The sequence below is a fragment of the Vanessa atalanta genome, chromosome 10 (assembly GCF_905147765.1).
Source record: "Vanessa atalanta chromosome 10, ilVanAtal1.2, whole genome shotgun sequence".
NCBI lineage: Eukaryota > Metazoa > Arthropoda > Insecta > Lepidoptera > Nymphalidae > Vanessa > Vanessa atalanta.
Genome location: NC_061880.1, coordinates 3,583,314 through 3,600,321, shown reverse-complemented (window position 1 = coordinate 3,600,321; position 17,008 = coordinate 3,583,314).

The following is a 17,008-nucleotide window of genomic DNA, read 5'->3' as shown; positions in this document are numbered from 1 at the left end:
CTTTCCATTAGGTGATTTTCCTACTCGTTTGCCACCTATATACGATAATAAAACTACGCAGCGCATCTTACAGTGCGTAAACACGGATGCATTCTCTAATCTCCATATCTCTCGTAATCTATTGGAACGACATATTCGATATATCGGAAAAGAGTTCATATGCAGAACCGCCGGCTTTGAGTGCTTTTTGAGGCAAGGCAGCACACACACTACCAACATCCAGACTCCGGGCTGTTCATAAAAAATCTCGGCCCGATCAGTGCCTTGAACCTAAGATGTTGGGATTTAAGGCCTCGTGATATAACAATCCCTTGCATTACCAATGACACACCAACTTTGGAAACTAAGATGTTGAGTATGTATCTTGTGGATGTATTAGTTAGTACTCTGGCTTACTCAACCTTCAAACCAGAATGCAATGATACTATATTAACTGTTTTTGTGATAGAATAAATGATAAATGGATAGTACCTACCCAAACCGGATCGCACAAAGCTGTTCTACCGAGAGTATTAAATTGTGTATTTATGACTTGCGAACGTGAACTTGATTAAAAAACTCAGTAAGTAGAAACTTAAAACTAATCTAATGAAAAAATACTAATCACCTCAAACCATTCCATCTATACCAGCAAAAACTATGATTATGACGTAAGTGGAAAATTCTTACGGAACGAATACGTTGTATTTATAACGTTATTTGGATAAACAAATAAAGTCAGTTTTTACGATTCGTATTTAACTATAAGGGAGTTTAATATAATATGAAATATATTTTTGTTTATTTTATGTACCTATATTTGAGGAATTTAAAGTAATCTGATTAGTAAAGTAATTAAATTCAGCAAATTAATTAACTTTGTTCCGTTAAACTTTATAACGTTTTTAAACATTTATTGATGTCTGACAAAACGTTTCTAGAGGTTAAGGCTTCGATGTGAGATTCTGTCACCTCTTCTGTTAAGAATGGTTTTAAGATCAGTGTATGTTAAAACTATTTACACTGTTTTTGTTTGTTTGTGTACACATATTATTATGTCATATTTTTGAAATCTTTGAGATGCTGAATACCATGTCTGACGTCAAAGTTCCCGGCTAATATGAAAATAGAAGAAAAAGTCGATTGAAACAGATATAGATTTATTAGTCAACAAATTTAAATGAAGTCAATTTTTTTTAATAAATGACCTAAATTCGATGTTTGTTAACAAAAAACAAAATATTTATGATTCGATGCGGCGCCAGAAGCGTTTTGCGAGGAGATAACAATAAATCGAACAATTTACGATTTCGGAATTGGCCGTATCAACGACCGAATATTTGTTGCGATAAAACTTCATTCGTATATTTTACTAATTGGGTATTAAATTATATTTTTTCATTTTCAATTTAGTAATTAACAAAAGAAGTGAAAAGCGAATTGCAAATTTTTTTTTTTTTCGGATAAAAGGTAATAGTAATGGTAATAAGGTACATTCTATTGACATATTATATAAGTAACAAACTTCCAAGGATCTAAGCTTTTGCATTAATAATATTAAGTAAGTTCAACATGCTTGTGTTAGTTAATTTTCAGAAAAGAGTAACTACTGCATTACTTGCCTTAATTGGTTCTTATGGTCTGAATCTACACTCCGAATAAATAAATTTACATTCAATTTTCCATATTATAAAAATATATCCTATGAAAATCGAAATCTTTATTAGAGTAGGCTCGTAATAGCACTTTTGAATCGACACGTTCAAGTCTTGAAAAAAATAATATTATTATCATATAATAAGGATAACTCATGATACCTAATTTAAAAAATAAAATTATAATAATTACAATAATAAGCTGTTTCGTGGCTGGTTTCCATAATAAGTGCTGAGTCTCGATATCCGTACAGCTTGATTGGTAACTTAGCTCATAGCATTGAGATCTTGGACGTATTCACTTCTTATCCTACTTGTCAAATGTTCACAACCGACTTTCTGTGACACTCCATTTTGATACGTATGTCTTATAGATTTAAGCCTTTTTTTGTCAATGGCACATATCACATTATGCTATTTCACGCTTGTGTTCTGCGGTGACTTTGAGTGAGTTGAGAGCAAAATATTTTTAGTACAAAATTGAATCGTCTGTTATATATGTAGCAGAATATAAGTAATTTCTGTCAAAAAATCGTAGTAGTTCTTTTCATATTAAGAACTCCAATTATCCTTGAAAAACGTAGAAGATACAAATACATTTATAAATATACAAAATTGAATAGATACTGGAATGCTAATATAAATAAAAATATATAATTTCAATAGCATAAGTGTAATCGTTGTGACCGTTAAATAAAATCAACAAACAAAAGTGTGCGAGAAATGCTCAGCCGAAATGTAATTTAGCTGAGATAAGAGCGAACAATGTGCCCGTCGCGGATGAAGCAGATACGATTACCTGAGATGAAACTGTAACGCTGTTTGAAAGTTGCTGGACACACAAAGTGAGCACAATACCGAAGTTATATTTGCTGCTTGAGCAAACAATTTATTGCTTCGTTTAAATCTAATTTCAACGTTGTTCTATACTAAATATATCTCATACAACACAATTTATTTTCATAAAAAAAAGATTTCGATAAATATATTGAGATCAAAATAACTGACAGTTTTAAACGCAGCATTTTCTGTCAATTTTTTTGAATAAAAATAAATTAAACATAATTTCTCTGGTGGCGAAAATGTATGAACTCCCTTTTAAATCAAATAAAAATTTTGAAAATTCGATTCGTCATTTCCTCAAATAAATGTAGCATGCCAGTCCACATACCAATGCTAAGAAAATAAACCTTATTATAATATACAAAACACACATTTTAACAGATTAAGTTACATAAAAAATAGTTACCGCCCAGGTTTCGGACGAGTATAATAAGGGCTACATAAAGCGTTTATATTTGAGGACAAAAATCTACGGAAAAAAATATAGTTTTTGAGCTACGTACCATCGCGGTTATACGCGGAGTGACTCATAAAAGTTCCATCACTATCGGATCAATGATTAAGAAACTCGTCGAGGACCGACATACAAAATAATGTTTTTTTTATTATGAAGTAGAAGAAAAATATTCTCCACAGTTGGGTAAACAAACAATATCCTGTATAACAATAATAAAAGTGCCCATCGCGAGTAAAATAGATGTCATAATCTAATACGAAGTAATAACATTTAAAAGTTAGTAGGGGACAAAGTAAGACTAATACCGAAGTTATATTTGTCGCTCGAGCGAGTTTTCGAAACAATTCAATAATTTTGATAACCATAATAAATTATAAGAAGCATATTATAAGATATATTACGTATTATCAATTTATTGTTAATTAAGAAATACGTAAATATAAAAAACAGAGCACAATTAAAATTTTCTTTACTTTTTTTTACAATGTAAACGTATGTTTATAATAAATCTAGCCAGATTCTAAACTATTAAAAAAATATCAACGGCGCAAAAATGTTTTAATATTTAATGCCGAAGCTGAGATGGCCCAGGGGTTAGAACACGTTCATCTTAATGTTTGCGGGTTCAAACCCAGACAAGCACCATTGTATTTCTATGTTAAACTTAAGAAAATTCATATTAAACACTTTACAAACTGATCAGATTTGTTGTAAAGCAACGATCCTTAACAATCTATATAAATTTATACCTATATACAAAAACATAATAAATTACTTTTGCAAATATTGTTATCTTTGTATATATTTTTTTTTTTTTTAGCATTAGCAGCCCGTAAATGTCCCACTGCTGGGATAAAGGCCTCCTCTCCCTTTGAGGAGAAGGTTTGGAGCATATTCCACCACGCTGCTCCAATGCGGGTTGGCGGAATACACATGTGGCAGAATTTCGTTGAAATTAGACACATGCAGGTTTCCTCGCGATGTTTCCCTTCACCGCCGAGCACGAGATGAATTATAAACACAAATTTAGCACATGAAATTTCAGTGGTATGGTACCGAAATCATCGGTTAAGATGCACGCGTTCTAACCACTGGGCCATCTCGGCTCCTGTATATAATATTATAATAGAATCTTATATATAATTTTGACAATTCATACACGATATGAATGAGGGTTGCAACGATATGATTTAAAATAGTCACATCATCATCATCATCAAACCCAGCACACAATTTGTAGCTCATACTATGATAAATTTATATACATTAGGTTCATACGAAAATAAGATTAAAATCATTATTCATTTCAGTAATGAGGATCTGTTGGTTTTTTTTTTTTTCTGGTAGAATCTTTATTCCAAGCTAAAGTATAAATTAAATTGAACTCTGTAACACTTTAAATTGATTTTAAAAATATATTTGAATAACGAATATTTTGATTAGAAAGTAGAAATATAAAAAATCTATGAAATATATATTTTTTTAAATTGTATAAATTTCGAAAAAAAATTACAATATTAACATAATAACGAAGCACGAAATACACACATAATACCGTTATGGCAGCTACATTATAAATTTAAGACGAAGTAAATCGTTTGATCATAAAATAGACTAAAATTTAAATTGAGAGATAAATAAATAATTAATAAACTAACATTTAATGTATGCAGAAAAATACTTGACATATAATACTATAAATACTTATATTTTATTATTAAGATTTTATTAAAATAATTATTTAGCTATGATTTTTTATGGTATAAATTGGCAGACGAGCAAACGATGGTAAGTGATCACCACCGCCCGTAGACGATGGTGCTGTAAGAAATATTAGCCATTCCTTATATCATGAATGCTCCACCAACGTTGGGAACTACACTGTTCTGTCCCTTGTGCCTGTAGTTACACTGACACACACACCCTTCAAACCGTAACACAACAATACTGAGTACTGCTGTTTGGCGAAAGAATATCTGATGAGTGGGTGCCTACCACCAAGCACCTAGATGGGTTTGTAGAAATCACTACTACCAAGCGAAACGTTTTTAAGATGGGACACGAGGGAGACACTCCAACTTTGTTTAGCCGTTTAAGCAGTTTAGATACATTCGGGAAAACAGCTACCGATACTATCTTAACTGTTCTTTGTATTCATTTTATAATATTTATATTGTGATAACATAAAGTCATATTTATGGTTTATGTTTTAAATTAAAACAGAGGTGAAGAAACCTTCTTAATAGTATCTAGTTAGATTATAATGCGGTAGGAAGGTAAAGAAAGGAAATTGCTCCGGGTTGTAAAGCTTCTTACATCGATCTTGTTATAACTGCTATTTAAACACAAAATCAGTAGAAGGAGAATATAATTATTTTATAAAAATTATTTCAGTACATTAAGACCTTATTTACAAAATAGCTACTCTACAAATAATGACCGTATGGAATGGTGGCAAAATGCTTAAGGGTTTCGTCCTCGTTGAATCGCAATTTCGAGACTTAGGGCGAATAGTGAACCAGACTTTCTATTAGAAGCAGAGGCGAGGTGATATATTTTTAATAAGAGTTTTTACTAACAAAAATATTTATTATATATAATTATTAAGTTGCTCCACAGTCCATCCCACATACACATTGGAATTGATTGCGGTACACTTAAATTCACTATACAATACATTGTTCTACAGTCATACAGCAATATATAAGAATTGTTATTTGATGGCGCAAACTTTATCATACGCCTGCAAATATGATAAAAAGTAAAAAATAAAATTAAAAAAAGTAGGACACTAAAATGTAAAAATTTTTTTACTAAATTAATAATTTTGATCGTATTGTAAAATGAAAGACAAAATACATTTTTAAGTATTCCTAAAATATTCCTTTGCTCCGTCTTATATGTAATGGTTATCATAATATATGGGTGTGTACAATTGTGTTTTATGTTGTGTGTACTCTGTTGAATAATATCCACGTAGTTATTAAATTCTGCCAGGATTCGAATAGGCATTATTTTTCAACTCACTGATTGTAATTCCAACGAATGTTTTGAAAGTCTAATCCAAATTTTAACGGGGAGATTTATCTCGCTCTACGTTGGATAACACGCTCCACGTTCTCTGTAAATTAAGCTACCTATGTCCAACTGTCTGTCGTGACAAAACTTCTGATACGAGGCTTCTCGTTGGTATTGAACGATGATAGTGCTTTAAAATCTGTATCTGAATTTTTAATACATTCAACTACAGCAACTTTTGTGTATATTTTATTTAAAAAATATTTTATAGGTTGATATTAAAAAATAGTCGTACTTTTTCGAAAATTTATATTAGGATAAATTCATATAATTTGAATAAATGAATATCAACAAAATATTAGTACACATTATAAATTTCTTATTACTAAGTCCGCAAAAACGGTAGAAACAGTTTACCAAAGTATTCACGACATTAATTTAAAAATTTAATATTCAACAAGAGCCGATAGTTAAATCAGTAGTAACAAGTGTAAGGGCTAACTTTGTAACTCACTCATGAAATAATGTACACTGATTTGAACTTTGATACGCTATAGTTTTGCGTTGTATAAATATTGACCAATTCTTACATGAACAATGCGCCACTGACTTAAGTAGCGATGATGTTACGTCCCTTGTGCCTGCAATTTTACTAGCTCACTCATTATTCAATCCAGAACACAATAATACTAAGTACTATTGTTTGGCGGTAGAATATTTGATCAGTGGGTGATACCTACTTAAACGGGTTTGACAAAGCCCTATTAACAAGTAAATGTTTTTAATATAATATGTTTTAACAGATTAGTACTTTAGTGATTATTATTATAGTTTGTAAAATTATTATTTTAAAATAATCAAATAACTGATTTCCTATAAAGTAGCCCATTTTTTAAAATCAAAAATTATGTTTATACCAACACAATTTGCACATACTCATATATATATATATGAATATAAAAAATAAAGTCTCTAATAGCTAAATAATATCTTATACTAAATAACAATTTAATTAAACGTTAGGCTTATCTAAGCGTAAATTCCACTTCCGAAGTGAATTCCATTTAATAATGGATAAGGTGTGAACTTAATATCAATACGAAAAATTCTTTTCATACTATAATTATGATTATAATATGTATATGATTATAATTATTTTTTATGTTTCAAGGTAAATTAAATTAGATAATATTTAAAGTTTAAAGTTATGGAGAACGTAAGGGTTTTAGTTTATAAATGTGTACTCGCGTGATTATGCGATTAATAAACATAATTATGTATAACTGCTAAGCGAACAAAGAGGTCCAGATTTTTTTTATAGAATTTAATATAACTAGAACATACGTTACTATCAAATAAGAGCAAATATTTCATCGTCTGTTATTATTTCATCTTCCGATTAAAGATTCAATCGAATGTAAATTCCAGTCGATAATGTTGATTCTAGCTAAAATACCAGGCAAAAAAATCTTCTTATTTATTCAAAGGATATGATATCACTACAGGCATAAGGGATATAACATCTTAGCTTCCAAGGTTGATGACGGATTATTTATCGACGTAAAGGTTAGTTAATATTTTAATAGTGCCAATTTTTATGGGCAGTGGTAGTCTGTTTGCTAATCTATTTTCAATCTAATTAAATATCATAGTAATACAATATTAGTCGTAAACTACAGTTAATATATAGATCGTTTATCTTTTAAGTTGAAGAAAGCTTAATAGGATATTACGACAAGTTTATAAACGAAGCCAATGAATAAATTTTACTATGGGACATTCAAACGCAGTATCAAGAAGGTATTTAAAGATAGCGTACAGTAGGAGTTGCGACGCTTATATTTTCAAGTACTGAACAAACCACCTCGAGGCATAAAAACAATTTACCCTTGTAAGCCCTGCTTTATGATGGTGAGGCAGCAAAGGATCTTACTCCTGTGTTTTTAGACGACTATTTCCGTCTTAAAGGATGTCTTGGTCTGGCAAAGAGAACACGTATAAGACTGGGTCTTGACTGACGTTAATTAATTCTATACGCAAGCTATGAGCACTTACCAAATTATTTTCCTCATAAGAAATTGTATCTGTGAAGCTTAAGATAAAATGTGTTCATATGATTATCGGCTTTCAAGTAAATCATATATTTATTATAAACAACATTTTTTTTTTGTTTTCGTATTATAAAATATTTGTGACGGAATTTGTAATTTCGCTGCGGGTTTAATAGAATGTTACTTCATTATTAATACAAAACATTTATAATCAAAGTCCTTTTTATTTTGGATTTGGATGATATAAAATGCGTGCGTGTAGGGAGAAAATCACGTATTTTACCAAAATCGGTTCAGTTTTTTCTTAGTGATATAGCAATGTAACTTACTTAAAAGTATAAATAAAGAAAATCAATATTTTTTGTTTTATTTAAATATATGAAGTAAAATAAATAAAAATAGAATTTCCTTAATAACACGTGCCAGGTAACATCCTCTATAGTGAGTATAGAGGAAAGAGAGTGGCTATGAAGGGAGAAGCTAAGACTATGGAAACCCTTGGCTTATTTTTGCCGAATATATTGTTAATTATTTAAAAAAAAAAAATTATCACTGTCGCCTATTAAATCAGTGATTGAACCTGTAACACTGCTCCGTAAATACAGGACGCAGGGGCCGTGAGATTTCCTTGGGGTATATTTATCATGGTAAATGACGTATATCCAAATAAGCCTCCTAAAATATTACATTTGTTTGAAACCAAAAACACAATATACTTTATTTAAGTTGTCTCCAAAAATTATAGATTAATAAGCAGACGAATAAACAAGAAGACAATACATACGAATACATACACATAAATAATATCACCATCAAATGCAACGGGCTTTTTGATTGTGAGTACAAATTCTTATTATCTATGTTGTTTTTTACCGCAGTTTTACCAGCTTTATGATACACATTCGAGTAACGGTGATACGCTATGTATCACCGTGAGTCCGTTTTCAACATTGTACTCGTGATATATGAAGTGAGTTCGTACAGAATAGGCACTTCAGTTTCAGGCACGTTTCACTTTTTTTTGTACGACCAATGACAACTTGCTCGGGAATGTTTCATTCTAATTAATGATAACGCCACAAAAAGACAATTAAATATAGTGCTGTCGACACAAGACAGCATCCATCTGGCAATTTACTCATTTATACTTTGTCTTATAAGCCGCGGTCGTCTTGTGGTTATCTGAAGATTCGAAGTTAAAGTTCACATAAACACAATTTTCATGTGCTAAATTTATCTGTGAAAAACTGGACTACTATTTCTGGTATTATGTATGTATCAAGAATCCGTTTTGCTACAACCTTCTAACCAAATGGCACAACAAAACGTTAAAAAAATGTAGTAGTATTTGTTTAAATATAAGTTCTTAAATTAAAAAAGAATCGCCAAAAACAAATGAGCGATAATTATAAATTTTACTTGATTTTCAGTCGGTAGCGACATTGTTTTTATTTGTATTGGTATTGTCAGACTCTTAATAACGTTAAGAGTAAAAGACCAATCTTTATTACCTAAGGAGCTAGACAACCAATAAAGGAGATAAGTACCTCTCCTTAGTAGCAGAGTACCTTTCGATTAAAATCAATACGGTCAGATAAGAAGCTGTCGTAAGTCGATTTAAGTTTCAATGATCTTTAGAAAATCGTTCTTTTTAATTTTTGTGATATAATTAAAAAAGGATGTAAAAATAAGTACAGAGTAAGAAGAATTCCATATACCCATAGATATTGGCGCCGTATTTTCATTTTTACATAGCCATGCTTAAAAATTGAGACATTTTATGCCACAAGGCACTCTGACTCACTCACCCTTCATATCGGTACACAACAATAGTTAATATTGCTGCTTGTATACGTTTTGGAGGAATATATGATCAGTGGGTGGTACTTACCCAGACAGTCTTGCCCAAGGCCCTACCACCAACTAATATACTAGTTAAGATATACTATTCTAGCGATAAACATTAATACAGAACCAGAACCAAAGTGAGTAAGCCAACTAGTAAGAGTTAACAATTATTCGGTCTCTCGTAAAATTATTGACAATTTGTTCCTGGTATTAAGGTATTTAGAACATTAGAAAGTTTTAAGCCTTCATCCTTTCTTTGTTCGTCATCTACAGAATGTACATGGATTCTAAAATTTTGAACATACGTCAAACAATTTTATTCCAGGCTAGAAGTTTGCAGAAAAACCTATACAGAGAAGGATTTTCCCGACCGAATATCCTATCTTCGCGGTGTACTGAGTCTACACGAAAAAAATCCACTTTATTTTATTGGAATATTGCCATAGAATAAACATAACAAATAAACGGAAAAATTCGCGAAGGATAAATTACAGATTTTATCAATAGGTGATGTGAACGACCTTATTATTGTTTTATTAAACTCATAATGCTACAGAAATGTATATTTTGTATTTTACAAAACAAAATATTTTGTAATTTTGGTAAGGTATAAATTTAAAGTATTTAATTCTTTTGAAAATATTTAATTTTTTTATTTATTTACATATTGCTATAATGGTTCACAGATTTAACTCCACCTTAGCAAAAGTTCTGATTTCAAATACGTGTGGCTTGGTAGTTGTTGAGGTTTCCTTTCAAGACATCTCCAGTAGGAGCGTGGAGCTTGGAATTTGCCAGTGTTCAATGCTCCAACGTCTCAGGAAGCACGTAAATACGTATTTTTTATCAATTGTAGCGGACTGGAAAATGGGCCACCTGATGGTTGGCAGTGGTGTCCAAGCGGGCAACTGGTAAGTTAGTAGGTAATTATTCATTACTCATAACATCACTGCGTCACCAACCTTGGAAATTAAGTTATTATATCTCTTGTAGGTATACTGGTTCACCCATCTTTCAAACCGGGATACAAGGGTACTAAGTATAATTACTAGGCGGTAGATTATATGATGAGTGGGTGTTATATATGACGAGATGGACTTGCACAAACCCCTACAGAGCTCGAATTCTTTGTTCTTAATTTTTCAACGATTTATAATTTGTTTATATTTATTACAAAATAACATATTCGAAATGATATATTTCGGGAAATCTCACCCAGATGCTAAAGATAACTGCGGCTAACAGGTGGATGCATGACAGACCGAGTTTGGTAGACTGTGGCATCCACTACAATTTCGGACACATAATAAGATCATAATATGCTAGTAATATTTGTATTGAATGAAAACTGTTGAGGCCTCCATTGTTTTATTATGTACATTATTTCAATTGACACTATTGAAGACGTCCATTTTCATTATTCCATACATAAACATATCGTTTTTAAGGTTATTTCTTTTCTTTTTTTATCCTTGTTAGCTCCAACACCATCCTTTAAAGTGAAGAAATTTTTCTTTTGTAAATGTTAATATTTTAATTTGTTACGATTTAAGTTCAAGTCGAAGTAAAAATTTAAATGTGAATAATTTTTTGATACAAATAGTTAAATATAATATGATTTTTTTAATATTTACTACAATATTATTATTAAAATTGTATTTAATTTATAAATGTTTTATAGAAATACTTATAAGCAATATTGGTGGGAAACGGCGTCAGTTACAAGGATCTCTTCAAAAGGAGATTATGACTGGAGGGTTTGGCGCTTATTCCACCACGTTGATCAAGTGCATGTTGATGGATACACATATAGTAAAATTACAACTGACACAGGCAAGTTTCCTCAAAATATTTTACTTTATACCGCTGGCCACAAATGATAAACTCCTCAAAAATCAATCTGACTTCCTCAAATTGATTCCTTTGGATAATATTAGCGTTTTCAAACCTCTCGGTAATATCGGTTCAAAATAGTTTAACCACAATATTCCTATTTTATACGTTGAACAACGTGTCGTCTAACAAAGATGAGGTTAACGACTTTCCAGAGAAACAAGTGAAGATGCCTCCGCTTAATACTTTCTTCCGCGAAACGCCTCAAGGTACAAAAACAATTTGCGGGTGCAACTAATTTAGACCAGCTATCCATGAAATTACTAAGCAATGCAACGTTGAAGATTTTAATGAATAAAATATTAGATTTTAATTATAACTTTAAACAGAATAAGCGCAGAAAATGTTCTTTTACGGTGAAATTAATGTTTCATAAAAAATATACATAATTACTTGTCACATACTGAAATATCAGACATTTGTTATGGTTCTTCAAAATGCAAATACTCTTATTCGTGCTCGTATTTTTCAATAGCAATATTTTTTAACGATTAAATAACAAACTACAGTTTTATTCGAGTTTTTCATTATTCTTAATATAAAATAACATTTATATTTGATGACATACAGCAATAAAAAGTAACGAAAGCGTAAAATTAGTATTTAAAGATTTTCAGGCCTGATATATATATATATACATATATACATGTAATTGTACTTTATTGACATTCAATATTCAACATAAAAATTCTGTAATTTAAATTAGGAAAAAGAGTAACTACTAAGTACCTTGCCGGTTGTTCTTGGTTGAATCTATTTTTAGAATACCCTTCATTAAATATTGTAACATGATGATTCCAAAGAGTTTTTATGAGCCTACTTGAATAAAAAATATTTTGATTTGATTTGACTACAACATTCAAAACGAAAACATTTCATAAGTTACTAACAGAAACCTGGCAGATGTTGCCTGCCTGTGTGTTTATAGCAATTTTTACAGCGATTAGTTGAAATGTATAGATGTTGATGAGCGGTCTAGTTACAACTAACTAACAGTTAATACTATGAAAACCTTCTCCATGAAAGACAGATAAAATATGCCGATGTAAATAATATTCGTTAAAATGATATCGATCCGTATTTATATATGTATATATTGTTAATTATAATTATTGTTGTAAACCTTATAGAGCTCCTAGAAATTGTTTGGTAAACAATTGTCCTAGCAGTGGAAGAGCTCTGAAGAACCCTTGCCTTGTCAAATGAGACATCAATTTCCATCTCAAAGCTATCTAGGCTGTGAACAAAATACAGAACAGATTTTTTTTTTAAATTATATTTAAAGCCTTTATCATTATTTAAGCATTAATCTTGAAAACACATAAAATTATTACTTTTATATTTATTAATGTATAAAAATAGACTTGCATCTGCATCATAATTAGGGAAATGTTTCCTCACGATGTTGTCTTCCAGCACAGAGTACTAGATGAATTAAATAAACACTAATTAAACATATAAAAGTTCATTGATAGTCTAGGTTTAAACCCGGAGTCGTCGGTAAAGTTCACATGTTCTAACCACTGGACCATCGCAGCTTCTAAATGACTATTACGGGTCCTTACAAAAACAAGTTAATTAATTTTGAATGTATGCTAAAATGCATTAACATATCTAAAACTAAGACTGTAAAAAATATTAAATTTTTAAAAATCCCTCGTGTAAAAAGAATACGATACTTTAAATAATATAAGAAGAGACGGTTCCCTGCTTTATAATTCTGTTAATTAAATCTAATCCTTATAAATATTCATAACAATCATTACCAGTACCATTAAGAAATTGAAGATAAACGGTCTTCAATTTATAGTTTTCTTTTTTGAATGTTTCTCTTCGTCAAAATGGTTTCGAATGACGTCATTATTAATTAAATATGTCAGATGTTTCTTAGAAACGTGAAATTAGTTGAGAAAAGCAAGAAAAGATAAAACTAAATGAAAACACTTACAGAATATAACATTAATCTTTCTTAACTATAATGACCTTTAGGTCATCAAGTCTTCATATATTTAATTGCACAATTATTTTCGGTACATAAAATATATCAAATTTAGATCTTTATTAATATAACTGGAAAAAAATGTTATGAATCATTGTGATATCAATTTAATATTCACCATAGCTACTTTTGTTCTGGTGCTATGCTATTTTTATCGAAAACTGTACTAAAAATCATAGAAATAAATGTAGTGTCATTCAATTGTTTAAAGTTGTTTAATCTAACATGTTGGCTTTTTTATGATAGTATTTGTCGTAAACGATTTTATTAAAAAAATATTTTAAAATAATCCTTATCGTTAAATCGAATAGTAATTTAGTCTAAATTAAACTAGGAAAGGATTAACGATCTCTGACAATTAAACAGAAGTAACTACATCGCCATTTATTGGTCCCAGCAGAACACTATAATTCTTAAATGTAACTGGAACCCATCGCAGCGTAGATTATTATTGAGATAAAACGTTAAGTCAGTAATTAACTCAAATGAAAAAAATACAAATGTATTGGTTTATTATTTCATATTTATCGTTTGAAATTGTATTTTATTCTATAAAAATGTAGACGTTTCATATTTTTCTTTACAAAGTGGTATTCGTTTCTTTCCGCAAGATATTCTTCTTCAAGTCCTGATCATGAAAATACAAAACAAACAATTTCGGGTATTGTTCGCTCTTTTATAAAACTTGGCATGAGTGAACATCACGTCACTGCCATGCAAATACGATGAGATAAAACTCGGTATTGCTCGAAATATCTACGAAATGGAAGCTTGCTCGCGGCTAGGTTGGCGTTATTCGTCCAAACTGCGGATGACATGATATGTCTTCGTGATAATATCAGACCCCAATAAACTAAAAGTAAGGATATTCTAACGCTGTTATCAATGTCGTCTAATCATTGACCGTTTAAGAATTATTTAAGCCAAACCAAATCTAATAAGTACAGATTATAAATGCTAAAGAAACAATGTCTGTCTGCAATAGAGAGGCAGTCTGTCTGTTGCTCATTCACAGTTAAACCACTGAATTGAATTTGTTGAAAATTCTTATTATGCTAGCTTGAACTCCAAGGACGAACACCCTATATAATAATAGTGTAAACGCGGGCTAGTTATATATGATACTACATTACATATATACTGATATACTGATTTATTGTTTCAAGTTCCCTACGAAATCGTTTCCTCATACCAGTAAACATCAAAACAGAGCTGAATAAAATAGGTGGAGTAAATGTTAGTTCACGAACAATAAGAAGGAGGTTTGAGGAAGCAGAAATCACCCTTTTAAGACAAGCAAATGTCCAAAGCTGACTGCAGATCACAGATAAGCACATAAGATTTACGCGTGAACATGTTAATTGAACTGAAGAGCAATGGGTCTCCATATTGTTAACCGATATATGTAGGACATGTTTAAATGGTACAGACGGTCCCATTAAGGAGCGTTTTCCTTTTAGAGGCGTTTCGTGATACGAAACGAACCTGTGTGCGAAGGTGGTTTGACGACACAACGCTATATAACAGAGATATTACGCGAAAATTTTACTATAATGCAAGATATTGCCCAACCCAACCGTTTAGTAACCCTAATCAGATCTATGCGGAACCGATTAGAATTTGTAATAAGAAAAACCTGTGCCGCAACTGTTTTTATTGTAAAAACCTATTCTTCAATTAACCAACCAAAAATAGTTTCTGAAAAAATAAATAGTCCTTAAGGATATAATAATATGCTTTTATGAAGTTAACGAACCAAACTATACGTTACAATTTAAATTTGCATAAAAATTTGAATACTTGGTTGGTGTTTAGTTCATAGGTGTCTTGAATATTAATGCAGTTTATGAGTCCGACGGTGTATATACAAATAAAAATTAAATATAGTTACTTTTCAAATTATAACCACGTGGAATGGTGGCAGAAATGCAAGAAGTATTTCAACGTTGAATAGCAATTTTGATTCTCTTGCCAAGAAATACACCAGCCCTATTCGTCACCATTGGAGGCAATAAGCTGTTATATTTTTAGTATTTATAACTATACAAACTGAATTTCCGTAAAAGTAGTAGTGAAAACTCTCAATCGTTGCTATACATATGTGAAAGATCGAAGAGATATTAAAATTTTGGCTAAATTGCATGAATTTGTAATTTCAAAATGTTTTAAAAGGTCATCAATAACTTGTATTATTTATGTTTGTTTATTACCATTTAATTTGAAATCGGTTACTTTGTTGTCAAATTATTTTATATTTGTCCTTGAAATTGTCTACAAGAGTATTTTTTTTTATTCTGTGCAACTACAACCTCTTTCGATTAGTTATTTATATATTTAGCGATATAGCTATTCAACTATCACAGGCGTATTATCGTCATCATAATCTTATACAAACTTTACTGAGTACTCTGTACTTGAACTACTTTGTGAACATATAACAAAAAAAAGAACGATACTAGTTAGTTTTAGTCATATCAAATCCTTTATATAAATTACGGACAGTGAATGATTATCTTTAAAATAAGGATTTCATTATTTGTGATTGTTGATTTTTATTTTTGTCTTTATCTCATGTTAATTAGAAACAGCGCTCTTTTTCCTAATAAAGAGATTATTTGATGATTATTAAATTTATCTATGTTTAACAATTCTAAATTGGACCAAGGGCGGCGTTATCATAGCCCAGTCGATGAATGTGCCATATCCAATGGGCCACGTCTTCCGAGAAGACGACAACCTATCTGCTGATGTTCAGTAAAAATATAAAATATAAAGCACCAAAATGTATAAAAGTGGAATGTAAAAAAATACACAAGCAAACGTGAGCCCGTAGATGTTGTCAATTAAAAAAAAAGAACAATTTGAAATTAATATATATTTTACTTTCTCGTTAAATGTACTTATGTCCCATGTCTTAATTAAAGTTTTCTTAGAAATCGCAGCATGACTGCGAAATATATTGCCCGGTGTTAAATCGTCGCTAATTGCTACCATAAAGATGCCTGCATTGCACTTGCAGTAACATTCTGATAACAGAAAATAATTGTCTCTAAATTTTCTTAATCCCAAAATTACTTTTTTTTTGGAACGAAATTTTATTACGCGACAGCAGAGTGCGAGGAAAAATCGTTATGCACAAGAGACATTAGCCTCTCTTTTCGTTCTCCCTGTCTCTTTCTATTATATACTATTTTATATTATATTTAGAGATGGGCCGAATGTGTATTGAACCGAATAGGAAATTCCGCCGAACATTCGGCCAAAT